General features: G+C 39.3%; 1 pseudogene; it reads right to left on the minus strand.

Moving 5' to 3' along the window:
* Positions 1-5,314: 5,314 nt before the first annotated feature.
* Positions 5,315-5,433, minus strand: LOC120606354 (uncharacterized; annotated as a pseudogene).
* Between the last annotated feature and the right edge of the window lie 3,536 nt (positions 5,434-8,969).

Below are 8,969 nucleotides of genomic sequence, written 5' to 3' on the forward strand. Positions count from 1 at the left end.
CACCCACAACCACAATCAGGAGATAGAACGGTTCCATTGCCCCCCCAAAACCCCTGGTATTACTCTTGTAGTCAACACTTCTCCCCACCTGGCTCCCATCCCAGCCTCTGGCAACCACTGACCTGTTCTCCACCCTAGAGTTTTGCCTGTTCCCTCAGAAGGCTCAGTCCAGTTGGCACTTTGTTGCCAGGCCTTTAATGTGACAATTTTGAGCTCCTGCTGAGCCCCTAGCCACAGGTCTGCCTCTCAGAGGAGTTGGGGGGCTTTTCTCTGACCCCTTCCCCCAGCTGCAATAGCTGTTTCCCGATGTCCTTAAAGGTGACAACCAGGCTGACTTTTCCATTAGTCTCAATATGCACAGTTTCTACACACAGTCCATCATTCTTTTGGACTGTGTGTAGAAACTGTGCATATTGGGCTTCCTATAGTGCTTTAACTTTAATTTACTTGAAGTCATAAGAGAAAATGAATGTAATAATAATGGATATAGAATAATGTATCCAGCCTGGATTATATTCATCTTTATAATTTTTACTGTGTATTTTTTATGGAGAAAGAGGCCTGTGAAGGCAAAAGTGCCTGCCATCTGTGGGAGTCCTGCTGTGGCCCTGGAAACAGGGTTTGTTGTCTTTCCCAGCACGTATGGCTCTGGCTGCCTGGAGGAGAACATTCTGGGCAGGGCTTTGAGCCTCCTGCCTTTCTCTTGGGGCTGCTGTTCCCTTCCCCAGGCCTGCTCCTCAAGGGATGATTTCTCAGGACCTTTGCCAATCTTTTCCCTATAAGTAGGTGTGAATTTCTCTTATACCTGCTGCCCGGGCACTCTGTATTCTCTCTCTATCCCACATCAGGCCTTTACTAATTTGTTAAATGTTTTAGATGGATACTTGTTACTGATGTTCAAAAGTGTCTTCCCTTGGCAAGCAAGTGCTGGAGTTCTGTCTTTGCTTGCATGCAACCGTTGTTCCTTAAATTTTGGGTTAGTTGGTCGCTTGTGACCCTAGTCTCTGATTTTTTGAAGAAAGTAGGAATTTGCCACTTGTCCTGTTTTTCTTTTCACATATGGCAGCGAGCAATGCCCTTTATGCTGAGGCATCCTGAGAGGAAGCCAGAGTCAGTATTGAACTTTATCTTTAAACTCCTGTTATCTCTGCTGACATTCTGGGCTAGTTTCCTTCCAGTTGTTGTTGTTGTGTGTTTTGCTTTGTTTTCTTCAGATTTACTCCTCTTTGCTTTCTTGTCTCTCTTTCAATTGCTTATACACGGTGTGACCATTCTTCCCTTAGCCTCATAAACATAACCATCTTTCGACCCTGGTAGAGGGTGGGGAGGCAGGTCATGGTTCCTCTGGACTTTTGCTCCTGGTCTTAGGGAAGGTGGTGGTGATGTACTAAGCTAGTTGAGGTGAGTATGAAGATTCGTTGGGGGTAAAAAGTAATGGACACTGTCCACCCACTTCTCTAATATTCTAGCACCACTGACCACTATGTCCCAAGAGATTGAAGAGTGCGACAACATCCTTTGGAATTTTTCCATCTTGGGAAGTTTTCTGTAAAGCCTCTTCATTCATGACCACAAAATAAGGAAGCAAAACAGCAAAAATTGCAGGACCATAAGAATTTGCATGATGTTCTCTTTAGCAACTCAAAAGTATTCTACACCACCATTCTGTCTCTGGCACTGGATTATTCTCTGTAACAACCACCTTCTTTATCATCTGGAGAAAGCAGAGAGACAACTTCAGAACGCTCCCAAAATTCTACACCCTCATTTTCCTGTGTTTGTTTGGAGTGTCCCTGGGGTGAGTGAGAGGCAGGAGACAGGTTAAGGTCAAAAGGCTGTTAACTGGCTTCACAAATCACTCTGAATGAGAAACAGCATTTACCTTTTGAGGCCACTGTGGAGCACTGTTTGGTAATGTGATCAGGCTACTGGCATAAACGCCTTGTCGCTTCCCCGACATTTGTGAAGCCAGTTAACAGCCTTTTGACCTTAACCTGTCTCCTGCCTCTCACTCACCCCAGGGACACTCCAAACAAACACAGGAAAATGAGGGTGTAGAATTTTGGGAGCGTTCTGAAGTTGTCTCTCTGCTTTCTCCAGATGATAAAGAAGGTGGTTGTTACAGAGAATAATCCAGTGCCAGAGACAGAATGGTGGTGTAGAATACTTTTGAGTTGCTAAAGAGAACATCATGCAAATTCTTATGGTCCTGCAATTTTTGCTGTTTTGCTTCCTTATTTTGTGGTCATGAATGAAGAGGCTTTACAGAAAACTTCCCAAGATGGAAAAATTCCAAAGGATGTTGTCGCACTCTTCAATCTCTTGGGACATAGTGGTCAGTGGTGCTAGAATATTAGAGAAGTGGGTGGACAGTGTCCATTACTTTTTACCCCCAACGAATCTTCATACTCACCTCAACTAGCTTAGTACATCACCACCACCTTCCCTAAGACCAGGAGCTTATTTTTCTGTGAAGATCAGTTAGCTGCCGCTCCTATGTTAGAGAACAAAATAATGTGTGTTTCTCCTTTTATTTAATTTCCAAGAAGAGTCTGCAAGAACTGTCAGGGTGTAAAAGACATCCCAGCCCAACATTAGATGTCTTTAGCTTATTCCTACAAAATAGGTCATTTTATAGCCCTATTCATCTGCCTATCCATTCATTCAGCTATTGATTCATTTTAAAATAAATATTTATTGACTGCCTTCTATGTGCTGAAATGAAAATAAAATCTTGAATAAATGCCTAGCACAGAACCTGGCACATAGCAGGTACTTTAAAGATATTTGTTGAGGAAATGAATGAATGAATGAATGAAGGAAGGCATGATTCCTGGTTTTTTTTTTATGACATATACAATCTTTTGGTAGTGAGGCGGGTACATTGAACAATATGCTATGATAGTGGTGAACAGAGGATATGTTGGGAATAAGAGGTAGGAGCCTCTAAATGTGATTTGGTACTCAGGGCAGTTTCTAAAATAGGTGATATTCATGTTGAATTATGAAGAAGTAGCAGTTTGGTGAAGAGGGGATAGTGTATGATGATAGGTATCGTAGACTTTGTATTTCAGCATATCTGGGCTTTGAGTTCTAGTTTTGCCGCATGCTTACGTCAATGCCCCAAAGCCCACCAGAATAACCTACTGATCAAGCAAAGCCAGATTTCTCAGACCTACTGCAGTACAGAGAACATTACCTTACAGGAAGCTTCATAGCATCTCAGGAGGGAGAAATCAGAAGACGAAAGTTAAAGTATTTTAGCATCAGGGCAGGCTGATTTTGAAGCTGGTCTTGTAATGGGGAGGGCTGGTTGGGAAAGGTCAGAGTCTGTAACTTAATAGTGAGAGTCTTGAAGAAAGTCTAGCCAAGCAAGCTAATAGTCTTAGAAAACATACTATTTTAGTTAATTCACTACCTTATTTTCTAGAAGTGAGCATGTAGCTCAGCTATTTTTGCTTGCTCTTAGAATTGTTTGACACAGGGACGGAAAGGTATGTTGATTTTAGTACTTACTAGCTATATGACTTTTGACAAGTTTTTTTCCAACTTGCTTTAATTGAAGATAATAGGATGAATGAAGCTAATAAATTATTTTATAAGATAAAATGTGTGAAACGTGTAGCACACAGGGCATGACCCACAGGAAGCATTCGCTATAGGAGAGCAGAACTAGCAGCAGCAGCAACAGCAGCATCACATTATCTTCATCTTCATCAAGCTCTATTGGTGATAATGCTAATCATATAGTCTGGGTGTCTAAAAACCTGTGCTTGCTAGTCCCAGTTCTATCACTAACTTGCGGCATGATCTTGGGCAGGTAACTCACCCTCTCTGGAACTCAGTTTCCTCCTCTGTAAAATACATTTCTTTTCCTCATTTTATAAAGGGCCTGCAATTTCTTCCAGGTCTATGAGTAAACTTGGCCTAGAGCAACTTACCCAGTCAATTAGTGCAGACAGTAGTTTCTCCTGGGACCTGGAAATTTAATTCACGATTGCGGAAGCACTTGGTTCTTAGCTGCCTTGATCTATTCTGTACTGCTAAAGGGAATGAGAATACTGGGCTGTTAAGCTGATGATAATAGACATTCTGTATCTTTTGGGTCCCAGATCCTCTGTGATCCACCGGAATAGGATGTTTTCAAAAATAGAAAGAGAAATTGTAGTGGAACGCACGCACATTCTGGTAAAAGGCAGCAGAGTAGTACTCAGCTGAAGTAGCTGGTGTGGAGTAGCTGGTAGCATGATTAAGAGTGAAGATCACTAATTTGGAATCTGAAGACTGAACATCAGTCTTTCTCTGCCTTTCTTGGGCATGTCACATTGTCTCACTGAATTTTGGCTTTCTCATCTAACAAATGGAGGGAATAATACTGAGACTATTATGCTGCTCAAATGAAACAGTGAATTCTAATGTTCTTTTTAAGCTAAGATACTATACCAACATTAGCATATATTACTGTTCACCATTATACAAATATTTACTGAGTGCTTGGGACTATTCTAAGACCTGGGAACTCAGCAGTGAAGGAGACAAAATTTCTTACCCCCAGGGAGTTGATACTCTGGTGGGGCGACTCATATGAGGCTTTGTTTTAAAATGTTAGTTTGCAGCAAGCAGAATGAGAGCTGATATGTATTGAGCACCTACCATATGCCAGGTCCAGAAGATGTTTTCTCATATAATCCTTACAAAACCCTGTGTGGAATGTATTCTGGTTTCCATTTCATAAATGAGGAATTCGAGATGCAGAAAAGTAAAGTCTATGGTAGTAATTCCTTCTCAGGTTTCTATCACAATAAAGATTTCTTTTTTAAAAACACATATTACCATGTACAGATGGTCCCTGATTTATGAAGATTTGACTAATGATTTTTGAAGTTTATGATGGTGTGAAAGCAATACACATTCAGTAGAAACCGTACTTTGAATTTTGAATTTCAATCTTCCCCTGGGCTAGTTCCGGCCATAAGTGATGCAGTATTCTCCGGTGATGCTGGGCGGCATCCAGGGGCAGCTCCCAGTCAGCCACATGATCATGAGGCTAGACAGCTGATACTCTACAGTGTCCTGTGTTACCAGTGTTTTTTGAATTTTGTGTTTTGTGTTTTTGCATTCCATGATGTTTCCAAAATGCCCATTTTCTCCTTTTTATGGTGAGAAGAGGAAGGCAATTACTCTTGAGATGAAACTCAAGATAATTGCCCAACTGTATGCTAATGTAACTGGTCTGAGTACGTTTACATTAGGGTAAGCTAAGCTATGGTGTTCGTTAGGTTAGGTGTATTAAATATATTTTCTTTCTTTTCATCATCTACAGCACCTGGTATTCCTAGGTGGTCTTCCATCCAAGTACTAACCAGGCCTGACCCTGCTTAGCTTCTGAGATCAGACGAGATTGGGCATGTTCAGGGTGGCATGGCCATAGACCTTAAATATATTTTCAACTGATGATATTTTCAACTTCTGATGGGTTTAGCAGGACATAACACAATCTAAATAGAACATCTGTACTCTCAAGCCTATGAACCTGCACCTTTGATTGTACTTTTCCACTGTGTGAAGCTTATTTGAATCTTTAATGGTGAAGCATTAAAGTGCTTCCATGTCACTTTATAATTTCTTCCAATGCTGCCTTATTTTACTTGCAGAGACATTGTGACAGCTTTGAAATGCCTATTGTGTGCATTCGCTCCAATGAAGAATTAATAGGCACCCAGTGTAAAGAAAACTCTTTCAGTTTATTACTAAAATTTACATATTAAGTGTTCTAGAAATGCTGGCTATTGCTGTTATTGTTAATGATAATATTTTTATCTTGAGTGAGGAACCTACCAGTTTAGCAGGAAGGAGGGAACCGAATAATGAGAAATAGGCTTCCGGCTCTAGATTTGAAAGGAGATATAGTTGTTATATGGATTTAGGGCTTGGGAATCAGCTGATAGAGCCTTCAGAATGAGGGCATGTCCTCAGGATGGCTCTTGGGAGGGCCCCCTGGCATTTTTATTTGTGAAAGTGGTGCATCATCATTATATAAGTGGGCTAAGAAGGTTTTATTGCTGAAGCAAGAAGATTGCTATTTCATAGCTAAGAAAACCAGAGACCAGAGGATTTTGCTCCTGCTGTGTTTGACTGGGATGGGCAGTGATCTGGCATGTTGTCTGCCTATAGGCAGAACTAGTTCTGAGAAAATAAAACATATTCACTTGGACTTTGTAGCCAGATAGAGGGAGAATAGCAAAATACCAAGGAAAAGTGACCTCTTGAGAAAGAGGGCTATTGTAAAAGATAATTTGAACAAGCAAATACTAGAGCACTTACATAAATTCCTATGTAACAGACAAGCTCACATATACACACTCACACATGTTTATTCTCACGGCTTTCAAACTAAAATATTAATTCAAAGGGAGGGAGGTTACTATAGAGACTTAAATCAGCACTTTTGGTGATTAAGTGAAAGAAATACTGAAAACAAAGACTGAAATTTCAAACACATGGAAATGGTGAGAGAAAAGATAAGATACTTGGACATCAGATCCAGGAGATCTAACGAGTAAATAATAACCCTTTCAGAGGGAGAAGAAGAAAATGATAGGGGTGGCAAATTAAGTATATAATAGAAGGCAATTTCCTTTAGCCAAAGACAGACTTGATTCAGAGATTGGAAATCCTCTCAGATTTCTAGGCAGGATGAAGAAGGGGAGGCACATATCTAGTAAAATTCTTTAGCTAAAGAAGAAAACTTAGAACCTCCCAGACAGATAGAAAACATTATTTCCATAAAAAAAGATTTAGACTGACATCTGACTTCCTACTTGCTGTGCTGGACATTAGAAGAAAGAGTAGTGCCTGTAATTACTAAAGAACAATTCTTCTATGTGATCAAAAAATCATTTCTCTGTCAAGTGAAAGATTTTTAGATAAGAAAGAATTTAAACCTGTCTCATGTAACTAATATAAGTAATTTGCTCAAAAATGTACTGTAACCAGACAAATGCATCACAGTACAGAAGCCTTGATATAGAGGAAAATGGAGGTAAAATGGAGGTAAAAAATAAACCTTGCAGAATGTTTGTATTCAAATCTAATTGGGATCATAATAAATGATATAACAGGTAATACAGATGCTAAACATGAAGTCTCAAAATTGTAATTGCTAGCCTAAGCATGGTCTGGAAGTATAAGTATTAAATTCCATAGAATTAGGCTGCTGCAGTTTTGAGCCTAATAATTTAGCAGAGGAAATATTTGTCTCAAAAACAGAAACCTGGTTGATACCTCTTTTTTGGCATGTCTTTTAGCTGAATGCTTCTCCATACACTTTAATAGATTTTGTCTTAAAGGAGGAATGCAAAATAGGATTTTGTGGAGAAATATGATGTTCAAAGTTTTAAGAAAAATTCCTAGGCAAGCAGGTTATTTCCTAAGTTATTCAATATCTACCTAAAACTTTATTTTAATAAATTTTCAAATATTGGACATGGATATCTGAATTAAAAACGTCTAATAGGAAAAGTGGAGCCCTCATATACTGCTGATAGGAATGTAAAATAGTGTAGGCATTTTGGAAAACAGTCTGGCAGTTTCTCAAAATGATTAACATAGTTAACATCTGACTGCAATTCCACTCCTCCATGCAGATAATATGAGAGAAATAAAAACATATGTCCACACATAACTTGTACATGAATATTCATAGAAGCATTATTCTTAATAGCCCCGAAGTGGATACAACTCAAAGGTCTATCACTTGATGACTAGAAAAATGAAATATATTATAGCCATACATTGGAATATTATTTAGCAACAAACAGGAGTTAAGTTCTGATTAAAGCTACAATACGAATAAGTCCTGTAAACATTATGCTAAGTGAGAGAAGCCAATCACAAAATACCACATGTTGTATGATTCTATTTATAGAATAGGCACATCTATAGAGACAGAAAGATTAGTTATTACCAGGGTCTGGGGGAAGAGGGAAATTAAGGTTCAGGGTTTCTTTTGGAGGTGATGAACTGTGCTAAAATTGATTGTGGTGAGGATTGTATAACTTCACGAATATACTAAAAGCCGTGAATTATATCTCAATTAGGCTGTTAAAATGCCCCAAACTTCTTATATGTTCCTATGGCCTATCTTTCCAGTAATTTCTAAATCTTTTATAACATTTTATGTTATTAAAAAATATGTAGTCAAAGAATGGCAGAGAATTTTCACCTTGTTTGGTAAACTTTGTGAATGGATCGGTTAGCATTTCATGTGCATTTTTTTTTAGAAAGCCACCTATCAAAATGAGAGGCAATTAAGACTGACATTGTGATAGGCTGGCCTTCAGTTATATTAACAGGCCAAAATCAGCTGTTATTGAAACTATATTAGACATTTTCATAGGAATACTTTTGATTACCATGGGGAAAAATAAAATAAAGAAGGATTTTTATATCTTATAAAGGTTTCTGCTGAGGGAAATTCCAAAGTAAAGTGTTATACTGGGTTGGGCACTGAGCCTCATGATTCTTTAGAACAGTGGTTCCCAAACTTTTTGGCACCAGGGACCGGTGCTCCTATGAGAGTCTAATGCCTGATGATCTGAGGTGGAGCTGAGGCGGTGATGCTAGTGCTGGGGAGTGGCTGCAAATACAGACGAAGCTTCGCTTGTCTGCCCAACACCCACCTCCTGCTATGCGGCCTGGTTCCTAAAAGGCCACAGGCAGGTACCATTCCACGGCTTGGGGGTTGGGGACCTCTGCTTTAGAACATAAGGGCCTGGGCTGCCCTGTCTTTAACACCCCATTGGTTTCATAGGCGTTTGAATTCATGAGGATATCTCTTTGGTCCAAGTGTGTTTTTTTAATCTTTCCAGTTTTATTTCCTTATAATCTCACTTATCTTTTTTTCACTTTCTTCCTTATTTTTATGTCTATAGCATGCCTAGAAATGTATTCCTAAAGAATTTGTATCT

The sequence above is a fragment of the Pteropus medius genome, unplaced genomic scaffold (assembly GCF_902729225.1).
Source record: "Pteropus medius unplaced genomic scaffold, Ma_sr-lr_union100, whole genome shotgun sequence".
Classification (NCBI taxonomy): domain Eukaryota; kingdom Metazoa; phylum Chordata; class Mammalia; order Chiroptera; family Pteropodidae; genus Pteropus; species Pteropus medius.